Consider the following 20,904-nt stretch of genomic DNA (forward strand, 5'->3'; position numbering starts at 1 on the left):
TTAGCCATTAGAGAGTTACAAATCAAAGCAACAATGAGCTATCATCTCACACCAGCAATAACAGCAAAGTTAAAATATGCAGAGGATAATAAATGCTGGCGAGGATATGGAGAGACTGGGACCCCCCACATTGCTGGTAGGAATGCAAAATGGTCCAACCACTTTAGAAAACTTCATCAAAAAGTTGGAAATAGAAATACCATATGATCCAGCAATTCCTTTACTTGGTATATATCCACACATAACACGAGTAGATACATGCACACCAATGTTCATAGCAGCACTAAATTCAAAATAGCAAAAAGATGGAAACAGCCTAAGTGCCCATCAATGGAAGAATGGATAAACAAACTTTGGTACATACACACAATGGAATATTATGATACCTTGAAAAATAATAAGGAAGCTGCAGACCACCGCATTACATAGATGAACCTTGAGGACATTATGCTGAGTGAAATTAGTTATTCACAAAAGGACAAATATTGCATAAGTCCATTATTGTAAAAGCTTAAGAAAAGATACCAATACTAAAATGAAAAAAAAAAAAAATTTTTTTTTTCTTTGTTGGCTACCAGTGGTGTTGGAGTAGGGCTGTGTGGCGGGGTGGGTGGAGGGAGGTGACTGTAGAGCACAGGGTAGGGGCAGACACATCATAGTTCAGGTGTTGGGTAAGGCAGTACACAAGAAGGGGGAAGGGGTGGAAGAACAAGATAGATAGGGGAACACTGAGGCAGGTTTGCATGGGCTAAATGAGACACAGGTAAATACTGATACATGCTCAACCTTGGAACAACAGGACTCTGTGATACAAGGATCAATGCATAGTTTAAAGAGGGAAAATAATACTAAGATGTTTGACTGTCTTATGTATATTCTTTTCCTTTGTCTACTGTTGTAAAATCAACACTTAAGTTGGATAGAAAGGAATGTTAGAAAACATGATTACAGAAAGCTTGTAAGCCTGTCATCAGCCAATAACTGATTGGAATATCTAAAAGGGGTTCTAGAACTTGCTCATTGAAATAGGCCTCTTGCAGAGCCTTTGTAGTGTATAGGACTTTAGGTGGAATCCTGAGCCCCATTCAAAACCTTCTGAGGTGGGACATTCCCACTAGAAAGGACAAGCAGACCAGCCTGGAACAGCTACAGTGACAGAAGATACATCTTCAAAGAAAGATCATCAGGAAAAAAAACAAAACAAAAATGGCAGTATGACTGGCTACAATGAGAATATGCAAGTTATTCGCCGGGAAGCCATCAAGGCAAATTATCAAGTTCCTTCAGGACAAACCTCCCTCTAAGACTGAAACTCAAAGGGAACACATGAACAGGCATGTAAGCTTGCTGACTACCACATTGGCCTACTGGTGAGTGAAAGAGTGGGAAAGTTAGCAAAGAAGAAATGGGCTGAGTTCAACCATGTTCCATAGACTCCCATTGACGTGGAGGTGTGTGAGAGAAGAGGAAGGGGGAAGGGATGGTTGGTCCAAAGTGTGGTGACACCTGGGGACATCTGAGCCCATGGACAAGAACCTAACCACAGAGGGCTAGAGCTGAGAGTGAAGCATCCAGCTGATAAGGAGTGAGAGAAGGCACACAAGAACACCCAAAGTTGCAGATAGTACCCACTTGACCTACCCTCAATGCTTGATAATCAGAATTCAATTAGAGGAAGATAAAAAAAGAACAAAAAATTTTTTGATAAATTGCTACAATTTGATGAACTTGACCTATGCTCATGGAGGTAGTAACTCTAAAAACCAAAAGAGAGGGAAGGAGTCTTCACATGAAGTATCAATGCTATCCCCTCTGCACACAGGGCAAATAGGGACAGGCAACTTAGACATTGGCTACCTAAAAGGAGGGGGCAATAAAGGCTCGAGTGACTGGCTTATAAAGTTTCAAGGGGGAGATTAATTTAAGTGTGTGAGGGGGAAGAAAGAGTCACCACTGAGTAGTTTTCATCTTGTCTAGATGGATCTGGTTAAAAGAGATGGGGATAAGATTCTTATGATTCAATAGTGAGTAATTGTTATCATGACTAATTGAGACTGTCACAACTCTAAAGGTAGAAGTTTTGTAACAAAAACAGGGGAGTGATTAATCTTACAGTCCAGAAACAGAGGACCCTAGGACCATCAAGGGAGAAGCGCACGAGTGGAATGCGGACTGTATTCAGAGAAGCAGCAATACGAGATGGAGTCAGAGATGGGGACATGCAGAGAGGGAGCTGCAGCGGACTGTAGATTCATGGAAAGAGAGGGACTAAAGGAAAAAAAAATAATAATAATGCAAGTAAAATGTGGTGCTCTGGAATACGTACTGGACTGCTAACTGCAAGGTTGGCAGTTCAAAGCTTAAACAAGTAAGGAGAAAAGACCTGGAGGTATGCTCCCATGAAGTTGACAACATAGGAAACCCTATGGGACACATTTACTCTGATATATAGAGAGTCACTATGAGCCAGAATTGACTCGGCACACAACAACAACATACAACAAGATATCACTTTCAGGGACCATGAAGTAACTCCAAGGAAATAGATCTGGCTTTCCCTGTGTTGTAGAACTTTGATGGCTCTACTGTCTTCGTCTTGATGCAATTGGACATATTCAGAAGAATTTCCTTAGAACTATCATGGCTCAACTCCTTATTTCAGGTTGTAGGTGATCTTCTCTGGCACCTGCTGTGTGCTAGGCTTCTTACCCTCCACAGAACAATGACGTAGCCATGTATGGCCACCATCTTTGGTATTGTAGTTGTTAACTGTCGTTGAGTTGGTTCTGACTCATAGTGATCCTGTATAGTTTCTGGGAAGTAGCTGGTGAGTTTGAACTGCTTGCTACCTTGTGGTTCAAACCGACCTTGGAGTCTAATGCTTATCCTACAACACTAGGAATGCTTAATTTTCTATCAGAGTCTCAGTGAGGGGAAATTTAAGGATAACTGTGCAAATAGAGTGGATTGAATGTTTCTCTGGCACTGTGCTAAAGTTATGACTCACAGAACCCAAAAGAACAGATACGGAAGCTGAGGAACAAAACAGTCAAATAAATTGCCCACATTTTTATAGAAAGTCCTGTGGGGGCTCCATTATGTGAACTTAGGAAGTCTCGTTCTAGAGCCACGTTAACTGTGGAATCACAGGCTATGAGACTGACCCAATCCCCTTTAGAAATGCTTTTGTGGATTGCATGTTTGTGTGTTAACATCAGCTTGTTGGAGGTCATTGTGAGAAGAAATCTTGTAAAGCCTGCCACTGTGGTTATTGTTATAAGAATGTCAGAATATTCTTTGTCACAGTGTCTTCATTGTGAGGATTTCTAAGAGAGATTTCTCTTAGTTCTTAAGAAGGAGAACAGACAACTTTCCTGAGCATAGTCTGCTTTTATTTCCTGGACATTGGAAACTTTCCCCCTTCTTGAGTTGACCACTAACTAGAAGGCTAATAAATCATATTTATGATCCACCCTGTGCTTTCTTTTTTTCCAGTCTTGCTTCTACTTTGTTGCTACCTTTATTTTACTTTTTATTTCATTACATATTTAATTTAAAAGTCACTTAAATTAAAATTTAAAATTAATATTTAAATAAAAGTAAGTTGAATTAAAGTAAAAGCATCCATGCACATGACAAAAAATTCAAATAGCACAGAAGAGCATAAAAACAAAACATAAATCTGCTTCCTTCAACCCAAACCAGGACTTTCTCCAATCCTGATGCCATGTTCTTCCTCATACAGTCCAGCTTCGTGGGTCATTTGTGTTGTATATAGATTGAATAAGGCTAGTCATGTGATGATCACAGCCTTGGATCACAGCGGAGCACAATTCTGCTCTGTCCTACAAGGGTCGCTATGAGTTGGATCAGTCCCATAACAACAGGTTTTGGGGTCTTACCATATTGTCTGTTTTCTTTCTTGTCACTTGACCTGTAACTTTTTTGCAGGCCTGAGTTGTGGCTTGGTTGTTACAATACTCCTGATGCCTAGCACAATGACTAGTGCAGAGTGATCATTCAACATACAATTATGGCATTCACACACATGAAAGAACATCTAGATGTCAACGCAAATGCCATATTCTTTGTACAAAATGCTTACTCAGAGAGCCAACTTGCACCCTCAGTATTACAGTCAAGTCAAGAAAACAAACTATACTGAATAGAAGAGAAAATTCAAATGTAGACATCTCCTCTTTGAAGTAATCATATACTTTCTTTTGCCAACCTACATGAAGGTATTTTAATGACTGTGGAATATAAATGAAAGATCTGTACAAGTCCACACGGAAAATTTACTGAGCAGAACATTCAATATACTCAGCAAAACAGCCCCTGGGCATCTTCTTTGTGTCGAGCAATGTGCTGAGCTCCAAAGGTACTATAACCAAATTATTGTTTCTACCCTTAAGGCATCCATAGACAACAGAAACTAAAAATCTCACTTTATTGGCTCTCCTATGGTATGGCGCTGTGGGTTAATGCACTAGACTGCAAAGTCAGTTTGAACGGCAAGATTGGTGGTTCAAGCTCACCAGTCGCTCCTTGGAAACCCTCTAGAGGGTCGCTATGGGTCAGAACCGACTTGACTGCATTTAACAACCACATATGCAGAAAGATTTGAGAAAACCTCTGTTTCTACACCATACCAAGCCAATGATCATTAATGAGCTGCTTTTTTTCCGTTTTCTTCTCTACTTTCCAGCACCGTCTTTTTGTCACAGGTCCCTGGTAATTGGTCATTTCTTCACCTATAGCTAACTAACTTGTCATGCTTTGTCACAGTGAGGTGTTTTGTTGTTTGTTTTTTTTTCTTATTTCCTCCAAAGGGTGGGACAGAAAAGTATTTTTTTTTATGCTGTGTTTCAACCTGTAAAGAAATCTAAAGCAAACATATGGCCAGAAAGAATGTATTCTGAATATTTTTGACCCCTGTCCATGACTTCTCATAGAATTTTGAATGAAAACCTTTGAACAGTATGTCTTGTATGGGAGAAAAGGCAGACTAGTGCTGTCGTTATCTGTTGTTGTTTTTTCCAAGCAAATGGTACACTTTAATAACAATGACAACAAAAAACACAACCACAACCACAGAACAGCAATGCATTTCCCCATTCTAGTAGCAAATAGGCAGAACAATTACAAGTAGATTTTACTTCAGAATGCAGGGCCTTACTACACCTCGGAACATGTGTCAGAGTTACTTGTGGTGGTTCTGAACAGCCTTTCAGCCCAGGCCTCAGTCTTGGGGGCAGGACCTGGCTCTTTTTAAACCTCTAGGAAGCTCTGGTAATTCCTTCTGGCTGAGCCAGATTTAGGGTAACTGGGGCACTTTGGGTTTTCTAAGCTGTTGCTTGGGGTTCTGGGGAGTTTTTGGTGAAGAACTTGGGTCCGGGCTTTTTGGGAGTCTGCCTTGGGTCTTTCTTCCACAGAACAGAGGCTGATTCTTTTGCTGTCTCTTCTCAGATTCTTGGCTTCTTCTGGGGGGCTGTAGTTGAGGCTCCTGGCTCTGCTGGGCCTGTAGCTGGGGAGCTTGGCTCTGTGGCTTTCAGGGTCTCCAGAGTAGAGGCAGCCTTTTTCTTCTTCCTAAGAGGAGTGTTGGGAGCAGGGCTCTTTTGTGGAGACTTCTTTACTGTGTCATCCTTTGGCATCTCTATTTTTTTTTCTTAGCAGGTGTTTTCTTCATGAGTAGTGGAATTTCATCCTCAGAGTCGTCACCTGCTTTCAGCTGGGTTTTTACTCTGTGGCTTTGTTTCTTCTCTCTAGGGGTCTCCCCCTTCTGGGCTCTGGCACTCGGAATTTCAGGTGTAACTTCTTTTCTTGACTTGGGGCTGAATTAGCCTTTGCAGTCTGTTGCATTTCTCTTTTTCTCCTTTTCTTCTCTTTCTGGAGCTTCTCTTTACATCTTTTTTCTTCTGGCCATGAGTGAGTACTTATTTCCCATCCAAAGAGCTGATATATGAATAGAAGACAGGAAAGGCAACCGATTTCTCAGTTTTCAGGTATAAGAGCTTCACCCTCTCCCACTTCTCTGGCAATTTTTCTGAAAGCCCTTTTGTGACTACAACAATGTTTTCCACACTGTGCTGCATCTTCATTCCAGTGTGACCAACGCGTACTGTGCTGCACAAACCATTTTTAGAGATGTTCAGGATCGTTCCACCGACACAGCTATTAATCTCGTTTTATGGGTCCTTGGCCAGGAGGTTCACACATGCGGGGACTTTCTTTCTGAGATAGAAACTTTTCCTTATAATTGAAGGCAGAAGCCTCCTAATTCTTGCATCAGTCAGGAAGAAGTCAAAACTGCCCAAGAGGCGGAGCTTGGCTTCATAGGGTTTATATTCCTGTTTCAAAGTTCGGAAGGGGATAATCTGATAAATGGTTTTAATTTTATGCTTGTTCAAAAGATTCCTATAAAACTGTTCTGTCTTCTCAGTCACTAAGTCAGGTTCATCCTTGATAAACAGACAGATTTCTGTTAAGTCTGATTGAATAGCACGAGGCATAGACAGTCTGGCCCGCAGTTCTTTCTTTGGGATTTTCCACAACACCACCATTAAAAAGATATTTTCATTCTCATTCAAAAGCACTGCATTTGCATTTTTTCTACTCTGAATGTGCTACCAGAGCTTTTACTGTCTTTTTAACCTGTATTTTGTTCAGCTCCAGCCACGGCTCCTTTGCGGTCGGGGTCGCTGGAGTTGTGGCTGAAGCTGGGACTGAGGTTGAGGCTGAAGTCGAGGTCTCCATACCGTCTTGTGTAGAGGTGCATATGGAACCCTGTCGTTACCTTTTGGTACTCGTTTTCTCTAAAAAATTCTCAGTGTGTCACTAGCACGTTGCCTCTTTTTTTATTTTCTTGTTGCTTCAAACTTTGATTCTGATCTTTTTGAAAGAAAAACTTATCTGTATTTAAAAAAAAAAAAAGAAGAAGAAGAAGATAAGTGTGGTACTATGTTAAGTGCCATCAAGTAGGTTCTGATTCCTATGAGCCCGCGGTACAGAGTTTCCTAGGAGACCTTAGTGGATTTGAACCACTGATCTTGTTGTTAGCAGTCCAGTCTTTATCCTATAAAACCACACCATGACTGAAAGTTAGTATTTGACCTAGAAGCAATTCAAAAGCAGTCACTTCTCTCACAGAGCAAATGCTTTGGATTCATTGACATTGGATGTCTAAACATTGTTTTTGTTAGGTGCCATCGAGTTGGCTCCGACTCACATGGACCTGATGCATGACAGAACGAAACACCTCCCACTCCTGTGCCATCTTCACAATTGCTACTACACTTGAACCCATTGCTGCTGCCACCATGTCAATCTATCTAGTAGGGGGTGTTCCTCTTTTTCACTGTCCCTCTATTTTACAAAGTTATCAGGACTGGTCCCTTAGGGTAAAATATATCCAAAGTCTGAGAGACAAAGTCTGGCCATCATGGCTTCCAGGGAACATTCTGGTTGCACTTCTTCCAACAGAGATTTGTTTGTTCTTCTGGTGGTCCATGGTGCCTTTAATATTCTTAACATGTTGTTGTTTTTGTTGTTAAGTGTCTTCCAGTCAGTATCAACCCATGGCAACCCTGTATAGGGTTTCTGAGGAGTGCTTGATGAACTTGAACTTACGACCTTGTGGTTCAGGAAGACTTTGCAGTCCTGCTCATTAAGCCCCATCAGGATTCCATTCTTAATATACTGTTGTTGTTTGGTTCCATCAAGTCAATACCGACTCATAGTGACTCTATGCACAACAGAACAAAACATTGCATGGTCCTGGCCCAACCTCAGAATTGTTGCCATGCTTGAGCCCATTGATGCTGCCACTTTGCCAATCCATCTCGCTGAAGGTCTTCTTCTTTTTCTCTGACACTCCACCTTAGCAAACATGATATCCTTCTCCAGTGACTGGTCCCTCCTGACAATATGTCAGAAGCATGAGAGACGAAATTTGGCCATCCTGGCCTCCAAGGAGCACTCTGGCTACACTTCTTCCAACACAGATCTGTTGGTTCTTTTGGCAGCCCAGGGCACTTTCAATATTCTACTCCAACACCATTACTCAAAAGAATCAATTCTTCTACAGTCTTCCTTATTCACTGACCAGCTTTCGCCTACATATGAGGTTATTGAAAATACCATGGCTTGGGTCAGGTGCACCTTAGTCCTCAAACTGACATCTAATTGCTCTTCAACACTTTAAAAAGGTCTTGTGCAGCAGATTTGCCTAATGCAATACATCATTTGATTTCTCGACTGCTGCTTCCATGAGTATTGATAGTTGATCCAAGAAGAATGAAGTCCTTGACAACTTCAGTCTTTTCTCCACTGATAGAATGTTGTGTATTGGTCCAGTGGTGAGGATTTTTGTTTTCTTTAATTGAGATGCAATCCATACTGAAGGCTGTGCTCTTTGATCTTCATCAGTAAATGCTTTAAGTCTTCTTCACTTTCAGCAAACATGGTTATATCATCTGCATATCACAGGTTGTTAATGAGTCTTCCTCCAATCCTGATGCCACGTTTTTCTCCATAGAACCCAGCTTGTTGGATTATTTGCTCAGCATACAGGTTGAATAAGTATGGTGAAAGAATACAACCATGTCACACACCTTTCTTAATTTTAGACCATTCAGTGTTCCCATGTTCTGTTTGAACAACTGCCTTTTGGTCCATGCACAGATTCCTCATGAGCATAATTAAGTATTCAGGAAAATTCATACTTCACAATGTTGTCCATAGCTTGTCATGATCCACACAATTGAAAGCCTTTGCGTTGTCAATAAAGCACAGGTAAACATCTTTCTGGTATTCTCTGCTTTCATCCAAGATCCATTGGACACCAGCAATAACATCCCTCATTTCACAGCCTCTTCTGAATCCGGCTTGAACCTCTGGAAGTTCTCTGTCGATATATGCTTGCAGCTCTTTCTCTTTTACCTTTAGTAATTTCTAATCTCATGCCTCACATGAGAGGCATGATGATTAGAAATGTCTCCTGACTTTAAAGTCAATGAACTAAAAAGTGTATATTTTACATCCAGACAATGAACCTCTTTGTCTGTGGTGGGTATTGGTGCCTTGTGGGTGTTGTTATCTGGGGTAGTGTAGGAATTGTATACAGTCAGGGTCACCTGGTTTGCTTAGCGTCAGCAGTTCTTTAGTATCTATGTGCTAAGAGGATGCAGGTAGGACTCAAAAAAAGGAGGGGAAAGTAGAAACCATGTCAAATTTAAGAGCAGTTGTATTATAATAATGAACATACTAGAAAAGTGCTAATTTAAATCTGTTGCCATTTGTGTCTTTATTTTTTAAATTGAAATAGAGATTAAGAAATAATTTCAATTTAGCCTGTAAGGCTACCTACTAGACTATCAACTAGAGAATTATGATGTCTATTAATTATAAATAGTTTCCCAAGTCCCAAACACTCCATTTGAAGACAGGTTGTAATTTACAGATCATGGGTAATGAGTAGAAGGGAGTAGAGTGGTTCACATTTGTCATCTGGCAATGTTCCCCATTTTGGGTCATGGGAAGACACATTACATTTCTTACTTTTGCTTGTATTTTTCTCCAGGTATTCATTGGTAGTTCAGAATTGTTGCTTTCCCAAAACAAGTTTAGCCTTGACATTTTCACTCTTCAGATTTAGAACTAGATTTTGTCTTTACTCTGTGTGTTGAAGGCAGACAGTGTCCCCTTGTCAGGGATATTTAGTCAAGAATCACCAGCACCTTTGAAAACCAGAATCCCTGTGGAGAACCAGATACACAAAGTACCAAAATACAGAAACTTTAAGATTGCTGGACTTCCCAGTGGATTGAAGTACAAATATCTGCATGAAAAACTACAGGCTACTATATTTGATGAAAAATGTTACCTTGTGGTACATTTTGATGCCTTCGTTTGGAATATCTTTTTGTATAGTATTGCAAAGGATCAAAGGATAGTTTTAAAATTATTTTTACCAAAGGACTTTAAAAAATTGATTGGTTTTCAATTATAGTGCTGTTCCCTTTAAATAGAATACTCTGTTCTTTAATAAAACAGTTGATAAAGCATCAATACCAAACCAAAAGCAAACTCATGGCTGTTGAGTCGATTCCATCTCATAGCAACCCAATGTGACAGAGTAAAACTGTCCTAAGGAGCTCTGGTAGCTTAGTGGTTATGAGTCAGGCTGCGAACTGCAAGATCAGCAGTTCGAAACTACCAGCTGTTCTGTGGGAGAAAGATGAGGCTTTCTGCTCCCATAAAGATTTACAGCCTCGGAAACCCTGTACAGGGTCCCTATGAGTCAGAACCGACTCCATGGCAAATAACAACAATAGACTTTCCATGGAGTCCTGGCATGGCACTGTGGGTTAATGCGCTGGACTGCAAGTTCGGTTTGAGCCACAAGGTTGGCTGTTCAAGCTCACCAGCTGCTAATCGGAAACCCTATACAGGGTCACTATGAGTCGGAAGTTACTCGATTGCATTTAGCAACAACAGCATAGGAGTTCCATAAATCTTTACAGAAGCAGACTGAGGCGTTTTTTTCTCACCAAGCAGCTGGTGGGTTAGAACCACTGACCTTTCGATTATCAGCAAAGTACTTAACCAGTGTTTAGCATCAGTATGGATGATTAATACTAACTAAGTAGTACTTGCTTTCAGTTAAGATCCTTGCACTTGGGAGTACAATTCAAGAGTTGCTCTATTTTTTTTGTTACATGCAATTTCTTGCTTTTGAGTAAACCTGATATTTTGTTTGGTTTTTGCTAATTGGAAAGTATTTTTCTTACCGAATTTTAAAACATTATTTTACAGTTGATATGTTTCATATTGTAGTATTTCTGGATTAATATGGTGGCTTTTTATTTAGCATAATTACACAATCAAATGTTTTCAGGTGCCATCCAGTAGATTCCACCTCATAGCAACCCCATGAAACAGAGTGGAATTGCAACCATAGGGTTTTCTAAGCTGTGTCCTTAGCAAGATCAGAACACTTAACTCTTGTATCACCAGTGTTTCTTGAATAATAAAATAGTGGGAGACAAAATAATGGTGTTAGGAAAAGAAGAACAAGTACAGGGAAGGTACTAAAAAGATCAGCTGTGTAACAGAGACCCAGGAAAGAGCTGGGTCCCATCAGCCCACCAACCCACAGGACAAAGAACATGTACTGTCACTGGAACTTCAGCAACAGGCATATTGCTTAGGTGTAGTAGATATTTAGCTATAAAAATGAAAATTTAAGTATACTGTGAATTAAATATACACACACACACACAGACAAATCCCCTAAACAAACAAACAAAAAACACAAGGGTAAAGTCAAAAAATTACTGCTACAAAATCAAAGAAACCAAATATGAAGGTATTGTTCCTTAATACAGCTCCATCTAGGTCTGCAAGGTTGCTGGTTCAAACTAACCAGTTGCTCCTCAGAAACCCTATACAGGGTTGCTGTGAGTCAAAACTGACTTAACAGCACTTAACAACAACAACAACAAGGTCTGTCTATACACTTCTGACAGTAGTTTTTCCATCTCTAACTCTTCTCCGGTGTGATGCTGTGGGTTAATGCTCCAGACTGCAAAGCTGTTTGAACTGCAAGGTCGGCAGTTCAAGCTCACCAGCTGCTCCTCAGAAACCGTATACAGGGTCGCTATGGGTCAGGCCCGACTCGACGGCACATAACAACAACAACCTTCTCCATGAGTCCTAATGTGGTGCTATAGGATAAGCATTGGACTGCTAACCACAAGTTCAGCTGTTCAGACCTACCGACTGCTCCTTGGAAACCCTATACAGGGTTGCTATGAGTCACACCTGATTTGACAGCACTTAATAACAACAACAACCCTTCCCCCAAGAATTTTGTGCTTTTAGAATTATACTATGTCAGTAAGTCACAAGGTCAGCTGTTCAAGCTAACCAGCCTCTCCTCAGGAAAAAGAAGAGGCTTTCTGCTTCTGCAAACATTTAAAGCCTCAGAAACCCTCTCCAGGATCCACTGGACAGCAGTTAACAACAACAGCAATGTAGTTTGTATGTAGATATTTTGGAAACTATCTAAGATTAATTTATGTTGATTTCTTTACTCATTCTAATACATATGTTGCATAGCATACTTTATATTACATGTTGCCCTCTCACTTTTGTTGTTGTTAAGTGTTATCGAGTCGGTCCCAACTCATAGCAACCCTACATAGGGTTTCCGAGGATTTAAATCTTTGCAGGAGCAGAAAGCCTCATCTTCTCTCATGTAGCGTCTGTCTGTCAGGCAAGATGTCTACCTGGCAAAATTTTTCTCATATTTTAAAATAATACATGAAAATGTTATTTCAATATCTATATGATTTACCATTATATGGACACACCATAATTTACTTAAGTATTCATATTGCAATATGTAATGCAAACTTAAAGAAAATTCCCTCTGCTCTTAAAATGTATTGTATTCTCTTTGTCTTTGCTAGAGTTTAGGTTTGTTTAAAAGCAAAAACAAACAAAATAAAACAAAGAGTTTATTCAGTAACAAGTCAGCCATTTCCACCAAATTCCTTTCTCTCCTCAAAACCACACACATCTGCAGAGAGAGAGGGTCCTTCTCTCTTCGTGCAAGAGTTGTGGGTGTCCCCTTCCTGTTAGCCAGAACATGGGCTGATGCGCTTCACCTTTCTGAAAAGCTACTGTTACCTCTCAGAGCCCATTCCTCCTTTATCCCAACAGACTCCTACTCAGCTAAATAGCCCTAGCTTTCCTTGCAGCCAGGGGCTAGGACAACGGTTTGGTTTATGGCATCCATAAGAAGTGCTTTTTGGGAAGTCTCTTTAAAGGAAGTGTGAGGTCCCTCTTATTTCTCCCTGCTGCCTACCACAAGATATGATCACTCCAGCAGCTATCTTTGACTTTGCAGACTAGGTCCATACCCTATAATGACAGAGTCATGGGTCTAACATACTGGTGATTTTGTGGAGCCATGACATCGGTCCTGGATCTAAAAAATAAATGTCTAAAGTTTCTTAAACCACTGTTTCATTGGCTTGTTCTTTTCCATACAGCTAAATCTAAACTTGAACTCCTGGTGTGCTGTTCTGATCAGCACTGGGCTGCAATCCATAAGATTGTCAGGTCAAACCCACCAGCTGTTCCTTGGAAACCCTATATAGGGTCAGTAATCCAGGGAACACAGTCACGATATAAGCACTGGACTACGAGTCACAAGGTCCATGTTCGAGCCCACTAGCTGCTCCTCTGAAGAAAGATGATGCTTTCTGCTCCAACCAAGATTTAAAACCTTGGAAACCCTACACAAGGTTGCTGTGAGTTGTAACCAACTCGACAGCACTTAACAATAATAACAAATCTAATCTAGGAAGGCTTCATAATATAACAGTAAAGTGCTCGGCTGCTAACCAAGAAAGGGGGACATTTGAACCCACTCAGTTATGAGGGAGAAAGATCTGATTGTTTATTCTTGGAAAGATTTCAGCCTAGAAAGCCCAATGGGCAGTTTTACTCTGTCACATGGGTCATCGACTATGAGGGGAAGTGGACGGGACAGCCCCCAACAATGCAACACCAAATCTAGTCTATATAACAGCTATTTCTAAAGTCTATCAGTGAAATTATATATGAGATTTCTTTGCCGACGTGAATAGAAAGGTGAACAAAAGGATGGTCCTTACAAGTAAACAAGTACAAATTCTATTTCTTTCCATTTTATCTTGGAAAGTATGGAATCTCTCATTGAAGGTAGTTAGAACTGGATATTAGCTTCTAGTCTAGCAATTCAAGAGCTGCTCCAAAAAAGGAACAGAAAATTGGTGGGCATGATAAGCATGAAAATTACTTTGAAATGTAGTTATTTACTTCGTTTCTTGCTTAGCGATAATTGTGGTCCTGGTGTGGTGCCATTGGATAAGTGCTGGACTGTTAACTGCAAGGTTATTGGTTCAAACCCACCAGCCTCTGCTGAGACACCCTGTATAGCTATGAGTTGTGACTGACTCAAGAGCACACAACAACAGTGACAGAGTAGAGGTACCCCACAGGGCTGTTTTCTAGGCTGTAATTTTTACCTCAGCAGACTGCCAGGTTTTCTCCCGAGGAGTTGCTGTGATCGGTTCAAGCTGCCAACCTTTTGGTTAGCAGCCGAGTGCTCAGCCATTGCCCCACCAGGGTTCCTGGGATGAGAATAATAAAATTATACTTTAGCTCCCACCCCAGCAACCCTGGTACCTCTTACCCGGATCTTCCTTTTCTTTTTTCTGTAACACTTGTAACTTTCTCATATACTACATCAATTATGTCTTGTGTGTCTTTTGTATTGTCTGTCTCCCCAGAGTGGACACTAAACTCTATGAGGACAGGGATCTTTATACCAGGCACTCGAACAGTGACAGGCTCACCATAATCACTCAGCAAATATTTACTGAAACAAAATAGAGGCTATCAAACTCACCAGCTACTCCATGGAAACACTGTACAAGGTCATTATGAGTTGGAAGGCACTTAACAACAACATCATGTAAGTAGTAAGTGAAAGAACTAAAATGCAAATCCTGGCAGACCAGCTGAAGATGTTACATTCCAAATTACTATGCTATGTTATTGCTGTTGTTGAATGCTGTCGACTTGGTTCTGACTCATGTTATTGTTAAGTGCCATTGAGTCGCCACTGAGCCCATTGTTGCTGCCACTTTGCCAATCCATCTGGCTGGGGGGGTCTTCCTCTTTTTCTCTGACCCTTCACTTTAGCAAACATGATATCCCTCTCCAGTGACTGGTCCCTTCTGACAATATGTCAGAAGTATGAGAGACAAAGTCTGGCTGTCCTAGAAGCACTCTGGCTGTACTTCTTCTATTTGGCAGCCCATGGTACTTTCAGTATTCTCCTCCAACTCCGTAGCTCAAATGCATCAATTTTTCTAAGATCTTCCTTGTCCGCTGCCCAACTTTTCACATACATATGAGGTTATTGAAAATGCCATGGCTTGGATCAGACAGATCTTGGCCTCTAGCTGACATCTTTGCTCTTCAGCACCTTAAAAAGATCTTGTGCAGCAGATTTGCCTAATGCAGTGTGCTGCTTCAATGAGTGTTGATGGTTGATCCAAGAAAAATGAAGTTTTTCTTTGTCAGTTTGTTGTAGTGTGGTAGTTTGTGAGTTGCTGTGATTCTGGAAGCTATGCCACAGGTATTTTAAATATCAGCATGTACACCCACAGTGGACAGGTTTCAGATGAGCTTCTAGATAAAGACAGACTAGGAAGAAGGAGAGACAAACTACTTCTGAATATTTAGCCACTGAAAACCTTATGAACAGCACAGAAACACTGTCAGATGTAGTGCTGGAAAATGAGCCCCTCAGGTTGCAAGGCACTCAAAATACGACTGGGGAAGAGCTGCCTCCTCAATAGTAGAGTTGACTGTGATGATGCAAATGGAGTAAAGCTCATGGGAGTAAAGCCTGTGGGACCTTCATTTGCTGATGGGGCGCAACTCAAAATGAAGAGAAACAGCTGTCACATCCATTAATAATCAGAACATGGAATGTAAAAAGTATGAATCTAGGAAAATTGGAAATTGTCAGAAATTAAATGGAACTCATAAACATTAATATCTTAGGCATTAGTGAGCTGAAATGGACTGGTATTTGCCATTTTGAATGTGACAACCTCATAGTTTACTATGCCTGAAATGATAAATTGAAGAGGAATGGTGTTGCATTCATCGTCAAAAAGAACAAGATCTGTCATTAGGTGCACTGCTGTCTGTGATGGGATAATGTCCATGTGCTTACAGGGAAGACCAGTCAATACCACTATTATTCAAATTTACATACCAATCACTAAAGCCAGTCAGCATGAAATTCCACCAACTTCTTCAATCTGAAATTGATCAAACATGCAATCAAGATATATTGATAGTCACTGGCAATTGGAATGCAAAGGTTGGAAACAAAGAGGAAGAATCAGTAGTTGGAAAATATGGCCTTGGTGACAGAAATGATGTTAGAGATTGCATGATAGAATTCTGCAAAACCAATGATTTCTTCCAACTCATAGCAACCCTGTAATAAGGTTTCCAAGGAGCGACTGGTGAGTTTGAACCAATGAACTTATGGTTAAAACCTAACTTGCAGTCCAGTGCTGACCTTATGGTATCCTCCAAAAGCCTTTCTTTTTCTGTTGATAAAGTGCTGTGCTGACTGAGTTATAGAATAGCTTGGTGGTTTTGAAGTAACATACATGTTTTATTATGTCTATATAAGGAGACCTGTGACTCTGTAGGATAAGCACTGGACTGCTAACCTCAAGGTCAGCAGTTCAAACCCACAAGCCACTTGGAGGTAGAAAGCTCAGACTTTTTGTTCCCTATATGGTAGCATAGTGGTTGTGAATCAGGCTGCTAACCTCAAGGTCAGCAGTTCGAAACTACCAGCTGTTCCGCAGGAGAAAGATGAGGCTTACTGCTCCCGTAAAGATTTACAGTCTTGGAAACCCTATACAGGGTCGCTATGAGTTGGAACCGACTCCATGGTACTTAACAACAACAACAACATAGGAGTTCTCAGTGAGTCAGAATTGTCTCAGTTACAGTGAGTGAATGAGTCATTGTGTCTATATAATTGGCTTGTAGTGAGAATCAACAATGAGAAGCAATTTGAGTGAGGGGTGAGTGTGACACTGTGAATTTCCTTTCTGAGACATTCCTCTCTTGAAGACTCTCCTAAAACCTTATTCCACTACCACGTGAAAGAAAAATTATCTCACAAGGATTCAAGTCTCTTATCAGGCTGTTAGTACTTCATAATATTAATAAAACATGTTGCTGTTCTTGCTGCTAAGTGCTGTCGAGTTGGTTCTAACTCATAGTGACACTGTATATGGTATCCAAGAAGCAGCTGGTGGGTTTGAACTGCCAACCTTCTGGCTATCAGTTGAGTGCTAATCCTACAGCACCACAGCAGTCCTAATAACATATAGCTTGTGTTTATATTACACTATATTTCACTAATTAAAAAGTAACTTATACAAATTTGATAATGCTTATTAATTATTACAAGGAACTCTGGTAGCATAGTAGTTACGAGTCAGGCTGCTAAACTCAAGATCAGCTAGTTCAAAACTACCAGCAGTTTGGTGGGAGAAATATGAGGCTTTCTGCTCCTATAAAGATTTACAGCCTTGGAAACCCTTTTCAGGGTTGCTATGAGTCGCAACAGACTCCATGGCACACCACCACCACCATTAATTCTTAAAAAGGTAAGATTATATATCATAGAAAGCTGGCAAAAAGTTTATGTATGCCATGCTGTTTTCTACACTATGTTGTTGTTGTTAGTTGCCACTGAGTCAATTCTGATTCATGGTGAATCCAGGTGTAGAGAGCACACCTGCTTGATGGGAGTTTTAAGGCTATGGCTTTTTGAAAGCAGATGACCAGGCCTGTTTCCTGAGGGCTCTAGGTGGGTTTGAACCACTAACTTTTCTGCTAGTAGTTGAACACGTAACATTTGCACCACCCAGGGATTCCTTTTCTACACTGGACTGCTAACCCAAAGATTGTCAATTCAAGCCTACCAGCCACTCTCAAAAACCCTATACAAAGTTACTATGAGTCAGAAGTACTCAACAGCACTCAACAACAATAGCAATTATGTTAGTTTCTCTGTTATAAGTTGGAGAATTTAAGATATATATAGATATGTATATTGCGAAGTATGAGTATTCCGGAACACTTAATTGTGCTCATGAGGAATCTGTACATGGTCCAAGAAGCAGTTGTTCAAACAGAACATGGGAACACTGAATGGTTTAAAATTAAGAAAGGTGTGTGACATGGTTGTATTCTTTCACCATACTTATTCAACCTGTACGCTGAGCAAATAATCCAAGAAGCTGGGTTCTATGAAGAAAAATGTGGCATCAGGATTGGAGGAAGACTCATTAACAACCTGCGCTATGCAGATGATACAACCTTGCTTGCTGAAAGTGAAGAAGACTTACAATATTTACTGATGAAGATCAAAGACCACAACCTTCGGTATGGATTGCATCTCAATGTAAAGAAAACAAAAATCCTCACCACTGGACAAATAAACAACATTCTTATCAACGGAGAAAAAATTGAAGTTGTCAAGGACTTCATTCTACTTGGATCAACTATCAACACTCATGGAAGCAGCAGTCAAGAAATCATACGATGTATAGCATTAAGCAGATCTGCTGCACAAGACCTTTTTAAAGTGTTGAAGAGCAAAGATGTCAGCTTGAGGACTAAGGTACACCTGACCCAAGCCATAGTATTTTCAATAACCTCATATGCATGCAAGCCATTTGAACTGCAAGGTTGGTGGTTCAAGCTCACCAGCTGCTCCTCGGAAACCCTATACAGGATCGCTATGGGTCGGAACCGACTCGATGTCACTTAACAACAACAACAACATATGCATGCGAAAACTGGACAGTGAATAAGGAAGACCATAGAAGAATTGATGCTTTTGAGTTATGGTGTTGAAAGTGCCATGCGCTGCCAAAAGAACCAACAGATCTGTGTTGGAAGAAGTGTAGCCAGAGTGCTCTTTGGAGGCCAGGATGGCCAAATTTCATCTCTCATACTTCGGACATATTGTCAGGAGGGACCAGTCACTGGAGAAGGATATCATGTTTGGTAGGGTGGAGGGTCAGAGAAAAAGAGGAAGACCCCCAGAGTGATGGATTGGCAAAGTGGCAGCATCAATGGGCTCAAGCGTGGCAATGATCATGAGGTTGGCCCAGGATCAGGCAGTGTTTCGTTCTGCTGTGCATAATGTTGCTATGAGTCAGTACTGATTTGATGACACCTAACAACAACAACATATATGTATATATATGTGTATTAGGGAGTTTGCTAAGGTGGACTCTTGGTGTGGCACTGTAGGATCAGCACTGGACTGTGAACCACAAGGTCGGCAGTTCAGTTGCTTCTCGGAAACCTTATACAGGGTTGCTATGAGTCAATACCGACTCGATAGCACTTAACAACAACAATTTTGTCAGAATTATTACTAAGGATTCTGTATGTTCTGGTATGGCGGGATGGGGAGCGACACCATGAATTAACAGCCTGGCTAACACCAACCCTAGTGAGGCCACTGTGTGTAGCCATTGCTGTCCTAGAGGCATTTAGAAGACTTTTGAGCAGGGGCACACCAGAATTTATCTAACAATGTATTTTGGCAAGTTCTTGTTGCACGGTTAAGGATGAACAAATAAAACACTTTGAGTCTGCCCATCAGGGGCTGTTTTGTAAATAAAGCGACTGTTGTGTTCTGGTGGCTGGCAAATTCTCTTGTGGTGCTTTCCTTTTATCCAGCCCAGTCTTGCCTCTTGAGTGACCCAGTGCTGTAGTCCTGCCCCTGTCTTTACTGAACAAGCTATCGATTCTGCATTTTTGGTGCCTTCTGATGTATGAGTAAATTAGCAGAGACCTGAGAATTTGTTTCCTCCCCTCCTTGTGTAAACTTCGCCTACTTCTGTTAGCTTTCTGGCAATTTTTTTTCTACCCATTTTTTTCCTTATCTTGTCTCTCCAGATAAAAGCCAGCAACCCTGACAACTCAGGGTCATCTTTGATTCTTTCTGTGTTCCAGATAAAACAGAGTAAACAAAATTGTAGGCATGGAGTGTGAGCCTCTGTTAATTAGGCAAATAAAGGAGGAGTATTTATAGTTTTCTGATACACTATATCCAGGATAAGAGCTTAGGCCACCAAGGGAGTCCTGGTGTGCCGTTGTGGGTTAATGCACTGGACTGCAAGGTTGGCAGTTCAAACTTACCAGCCGCTCCTGGGAAACTCTACAGGGTCACTAAGAGTCAGAATGGACACCATGGCACTTAATAGTAACAAGTGTGCAAGGAAGACAGGTAAATAGATAATTTCAGTAAAGTGGATACACAGATTACACAGATTGTAAAAGAAACATATATGGGCTTCTATGAAGCTTGTCTTGGGAAAGCTATAAGCAGTTAAATATGACTTACATATAAGATTTTGGCTTGTGTTGGATGGGGAATTGCGGCCAAAGAGACAAAGGTGTTAAATAAGAGATAAATCTGGGAAGGTGGTTTGGGGCCACAAGATTGTAAATTGCTTTGAAATCTTTCTAAGGATCCTAGGCTTTATTGAACAATTGCTGCAAAATTATCTACTGTTTTTAAATATGCAGAAGAGTCAATGGATTTGAACTCTTGATTGTTTTCTACTTCCCAAAAGTTCTCCAAGGTCAAAACCAAACTCATTGTCTTCCCTTCCCCTTTATTGCTCCTCTGACTTCTCCCATTGTATTTATGGACATCACCATCTGCCACAGCCAACTATGTCAAAGACCTTGGGATTGTCTTCTGCTCTTCCTTTCCCCTACCCCAATGTCAACTAGAAATCATCTGCCATTGATTGGTTCCATGGCTGGACCTCTAGTTCATCCCCTACTCTCCATTTCAACCCTAATCTTTTATAGGAATTCATGCCATTAAACTGAACTTATTAGTCTTCAACATATAGAGATCAGATCAGTTAGTTTACTTTATTGTTTCAACACATGAGACTTAAATGCTATAAAAACTTTTCCTATGTGTAGAGTTGTGCATAAACAACATGTGTTTTAAGAATACTGGAAACAGTATCAGTGCATCAGGAGCTCAGAGGATGGACTCTGTGTGTCATTGAAATCTCTCTTTGACTTTGTGTCCCTTGGTGCCCTCTCTAATATATTAGTTAGTATTAGGTCTAGAGCACATAACAAAAATATAATAGTGGCTTAACTAAGAAAAATGCTTATTTGACATATAAAAGGAGGCAGGAACTTTCTTTCTGCTCCACTACATAAGTGCAAAAAGGAGCTCTGGAAGTGTAGTGGTTA

At 40.7% G+C, this 20,904-nt stretch overlaps 1 protein-coding gene and 1 pseudogene across 2 annotated transcripts in view; one reads left to right on the top strand and one right to left on the bottom strand.

Annotated features, from left to right (window-relative positions):
• CERS6 (ceramide synthase 6) overlaps positions 1 to 20,904 on the top strand; it is a 424,587-nt gene that overhangs the window by 287,651 nt on the left and 116,032 nt on the right. The gene's annotated exons all lie outside the window — the stretch shown is intronic.
• LOC102812799 lies at positions 5,466 to 6,756 on the bottom strand (annotated as a pseudogene).

The sequence above is a fragment of the Chrysochloris asiatica genome, unplaced genomic scaffold (genome assembly GCF_000296735.1).
Source record: "Chrysochloris asiatica unplaced genomic scaffold, ChrAsi1.0 scaffold00099, whole genome shotgun sequence".
Taxonomy (NCBI): domain Eukaryota; kingdom Metazoa; phylum Chordata; class Mammalia; order Afrosoricida; family Chrysochloridae; genus Chrysochloris; species Chrysochloris asiatica.